This window comes from Choloepus didactylus, chromosome 4, assembly GCF_015220235.1.
Source record: "Choloepus didactylus isolate mChoDid1 chromosome 4, mChoDid1.pri, whole genome shotgun sequence".
Lineage (NCBI taxonomy): Eukaryota > Metazoa > Chordata > Mammalia > Pilosa > Megalonychidae > Choloepus > Choloepus didactylus.
In genome coordinates, this window is record NC_051310.1 from 152,721,415 (window position 1) to 152,726,406 (window position 4,992).

The 4,992-nt window shown below is 35.2% G+C and overlaps 1 pseudogene; it reads left to right on the plus strand.

Annotated features, from left to right (window-relative positions):
• Nucleotides 1-2,166: 2,166 nt before the first annotated feature.
• On the plus strand, nucleotides 2,167-3,123 carry LOC119532917 (annotated as a pseudogene).
• The last annotated feature ends 1,869 nt before the right edge of the window (nucleotides 3,124-4,992 follow it).

Consider the following 4,992-nt stretch of genomic DNA (forward strand, 5'->3'; position numbering starts at 1 on the left):
CAAATTAGTGATTGCAAAAATTATTCTATTAAGCTATTTTAGTTGTTTTAATGTCCTCTTTGTTTATTCTAATAAAAATTTTTGATGGAGAGTTTACCAACGTTGATGGTTCACTCTGTCATTCTTAGTTTATAGTGAATTACAGGTACTATTTCAAGTTCCATACTTTCAGAGGCTACAATTATTTATCCATGGGCTTCACAAATACCTAGCTTCAGCTAGCTGCTGAGTGATATGCCCATAATTTAGGTCTCATAAGGAGTCACATACATAAAAATTATCAACCCGGCTCCTTCTCCTGCATCAGGATAAGTTTGAGTTCATTTTCTCTTTTGCATGTTTTTCAGCTTGTGTATTGTGAATTTTCCCCTTCCTGTTTTATTTAGTTATTTTTGTTCCTTTTACCTTTAATTTGCCTCCTTAATAATAACTTGCGAAAAAAGAAAACAGCCATTTCAGTTTTAATGATTCCCATTAAGTTTATAGGGTGTAGTATATGGAGTACTCAAAATTATGTGGTCAGTGGCAGAGATTTGGGTTAAAATTTGGTTTCTGATACCTAATTTTATTCCCTAAGCTATATGTCTCCCTTATGAAATAGAGGTCTGAATGTTTCATAAATAGTTTATATTAAAATATTATCTTCTTCCACATTATTGCTAAAAGTTCACCCAAATTAATGACATGCAATAGCTTTGTGGTATTCAGAGATATCCATTTAAAACAGCTCAAGTTTCTGATTTTCAACTGTGTCTTCTGATTTTTAGTATGTATTTTTAATTTAATATTATATTATTTCTCAGATACAAAACAGAAGAGTATGCTGATGAATGTTAAGACAAATGAATCAATTAGAGTTCTATGTAAGAGCTTGGAGGATTTTACTATGGAGAATTTTGAAGAAGTAATATAACGTCTGAAGAAGCTTATATTAGAAAATTAAAGTAAGGGATAATATATGTCTAATTAGAAGGGATATGCAAGAGATGTTAGCCTATTTATAGAATTACTTATCATGGCATTAGGCAAAAGGATCAGCTAGAAATAAGAGAATTTTTGTGGTGTGATTTTAGGGTCAGAGGTATGCTGAAAATCCTCATCCTTACTCTCCTTCACCCTTAACTTTTAGTTTCTATGAAAGAATCTCATCTCCTTTAGCATAGGGATTGATTACTTATGAAATTCCATCTTCACAATCACCACATCCTCAACACTGGTACCTCCAGTGCAATATACTATTTTATCAAGCAAGGTTGATGTGAGAATATGTATTCTCATGCATCATTTTGGAGAGATCACATTTATATAATAAACCAAAAATTTCTGAAGTGCATAATTATAATGATGTATACTAAATAAATAACTATGCACATAAAATTTTAGCTAAAATTAAGTTTATTATAAAACTGTTAATATTAGGCAAAATTGAAAACATACCTTTAAAGAAATACAAAAATATTTATGATATATTGTTGAGTGGTGAATTAGAAACAATATTTACTTTATGTACAGTAATATATATCACTATAATATCACTCTTAAATAGGATGAGTACAGGGTTTGATATTTGTAAATCATGTTAATTTGCACACGTAAATATTTTCATATCAAAGGGAACAAGGCATAGGACCTAACATGTATTGAGCACCAACTACAGACCAAGCAATTCTTGAAGTATTTCACCTTTTCTAATTCTTTTGGCCTTACAACAATCTGATGAAGCATATATCAATGTTTCACCTTATTTGTAGATGCAGAAACTGAACCATGGGGAGCTTAATTTGCCTAGGTTCACAACTCTAGGGTCTATAAGAGAAAGAATTTCAAATCTGTTTATCTTCCATTGAGCTTCACTGTTCTCTCTATCCTATTTTTTTAGGAATTTTTAAATGGTGGAGATGAAGTGTAAAATGGTATTTTTAGAAATAGGGGTCATGCTGCAATACAGATATGAAAGGCAAGGATGAACTGTAGCAACAAAACAAATGATTCCATGCAACGTATGTTCCAGTGCTTAAGAGGATCTAAAGTACGTAAGCATACTGGGAGGGATTTGCTGAGTGGCTTTGCTTGGCTCATTTAGTTTCACAGTCTATGGTGTTATTTCCATTTCCATTTCCATTTTAATTTACAGGAAAATTTCTGAAATGGGATCAGAAATTGGAAATCATGGACAAAGGAAATATTTCAGGAGTTACTGAATTTGTATTGCATAGTCTTTCAGGTCCTCCAGAGCTTCAATTTTTCTATTTTGCATTTTTTACACTTTCCTATTCATCCATTGTGCTGGGGAACCTCCTCATTGTGCTCACGATCATCTCTGAACCTGCGCTACACACACCCATGTACTTCCTTCTCAGTAACCTCTCCTTCATTGACGTGTGTCTCTCCACCTTTGCCACCCCCAAAATGATTGCTGACTTCCTCATGGAGCACAAGACCATCTCTTTTGAGGGCTGCATGGCCCAGATATTCTTCCTGCATGTCTTTGGTGGTGGAGAAATGATGCTCCTGGTGTCTATGGCATATGATAGATATGTAGCCATATGTCGACCCCTGCACTATGCAGCCATCATGAGCTTACGCAAGTGCACAGCTCTACTGGTGGGCTCCTGGATCATTGGGGGTCTGTACTCAGTCAGTCAGCTGGTTTTCATAGTAAACCTTCCATTCTGTGGCCCCAATAAAGTGGACAGCTTTTTCTGTGACCTTCCCCTGGTTATCAAACTTGCCTGCACTGATACATATCTCCTCCAGGTTCTGATGCTGTCAGACAGTGGTTTAATTGCTGTGAGCTCCTTTGTGCTCTTGCTGATCTCATATTCAATCATCCTGGTCACTGTGCGACGTCGTTCCTCAGTGGGCCTGGCCAAGGCACGGGCCACCCTGACTGCCCACGTCACTGTGGTGACCCTTTTCTATGGGCCCTGCATTTTCATTTATGCCTGGCCTTTTGGCAACTTCCCAGCAGATAAGTTTCTCTCAATATTCTATACTGTTTTCACCCCTCTCTTAAACCCCTTGATCTATGCTTTAAGAAACAAGGAAGTAATAACAGCAATGCGAAAACTGAGGAGTCGTCAAGTCAGTTCTTGACAATCTCACAGCTGTCCCTTATGCTAAGTAATAGCCCATAATAAAATTCAAGTCACTGCATCTTCCTTTATGAATTATTGTTATGTCTAAAATGTCATAGAGTATATTTTCTTTGTCTTTGTAACAAAAAGCAAAGCTACCTTAGAAACAGGAGACTGGGACTCCTTATCTTTAGCTTATGAAATTGCTCTTATTTGATTCAACTAAAATTAATTTTACTATTAAAAGTGTCCCTTATATAAATTATTGTTTCCATCAAATTCATGATTCTGCTCAACTTGAAAAATATAATCTTGTACCAAATACTAATGTAAGAAACTAGTATTTAATTCCTGGTTTAAAATATGATTTGTAAATCATATTTTAAAAGCTTCATAATAATATTTAATTTATACATATTTATAATCATATCATTTGATATCAGAAATTAGTGGCAAGTGTTATAAATTTTCCAACAATGATTCTGTTGCAGTGTTCTCACCTTTTGTAGGTTGCAGAATAAATCTAATTATATAACCAATCTTCCCCTTCTTCTACCTTTGTAAATACTTGCATAATAAAAAGTATTAAAATGTATTGTTAAGCCTGTAAATATTTACCAATAGAAACCCAGACTCTGAAAAAAAAAATCATATTGAAAACCTACTTTATAGGACAGTCTACTTCAAATATATATTTAAAAAAAAAAAGCAACAAATATCCTTAGAAGCTTAAACACCTATACATAACCTTATAAATACTGTCTTTTCTGTCTTTAATAATTGGAACTGGACTAAAGGAAGGAGAGAGCAAAGAGAGACTGGAATAAGGCAAGGCTCATAGTTTTAACTCTAAATGATTATTAGCCACCTCAAAGTCACTCAGATGCAGAAGCCACCAGAAACCTGTCATCAATGCAAAAACACAGGGCAGTGAAGACTAAAGTGCCCCCAAGGATGAAAGAACATAACCAACTTAAGTGTTTTCTCAGACGCTTCAGTTTTCAAGTCCTGACACAGGCAAGATTATTCCATCTTTTCCCCTCTTGCCCCACTGGAATTGGCACCAAGCTATGGGGAGCTTATGTAAATGCCCCTTTGGTGGCAGTGGCTCAGGGTGTCTCCTTCTTCCTCTTGTCCACTACATCCTGCCTCAGATAAATCTCTGCCCATATGGTCAGTCCAAGGCTCTCACTTGGCTCTCACAGCCTTCCTAATGCTGTACTCTATGAAGATGGTGATGTCCTCAATGTAACATCTGTGCAAAGAATCCATGTCATATCCTTCTGCTGTGATTTCTTGTTTTTGTTGAAGGATGAATTTGTAGTCATGAAGGTTCTTTTTCTCTGCTGGTTTACTTTTAAGCCCCATTTGGGTTCCAGAGAGTTTTTTTTTAACAGTTTTACTCACACACCATACCATCCACCCAAAGTTCATAATCAGTGGCTCTTGGTATTCTCAAAGAGTTTCTCATTCACCATGTTGATCAATTTGAGAACATTCTCATTGCTCTGGAAAAAAAATCCCATACCCCATATGCTCCTCTATTATTGACTCTTAGCTTTGTTATAGTAACTTTTTTACAATTGGTGAAAAGAATATTACAGTGTTACTGTTAACTATAATCCTTAGTTTGCAATATTTTTATTTTTCCCATATACTACCCTATTATTAACACATGATAATAGTGATGTACATTTGTTCTAGTTCATGTAAGAACTTTCTTATATATGTACAATTAACCAACATCAATTTTTGACACTCCCAATGATGCTGTTCTGAAGCTCTCCTGAAGCAGAAAGAATAGCCAATGAAATTACTCATCGTTATATCTTTATATTCACCATGTTACACCTTCCCCAATAGTATAACACATTTCCGTAGTCCTGCTGCTTGGTCCATTTGTGAAATCTTCAAG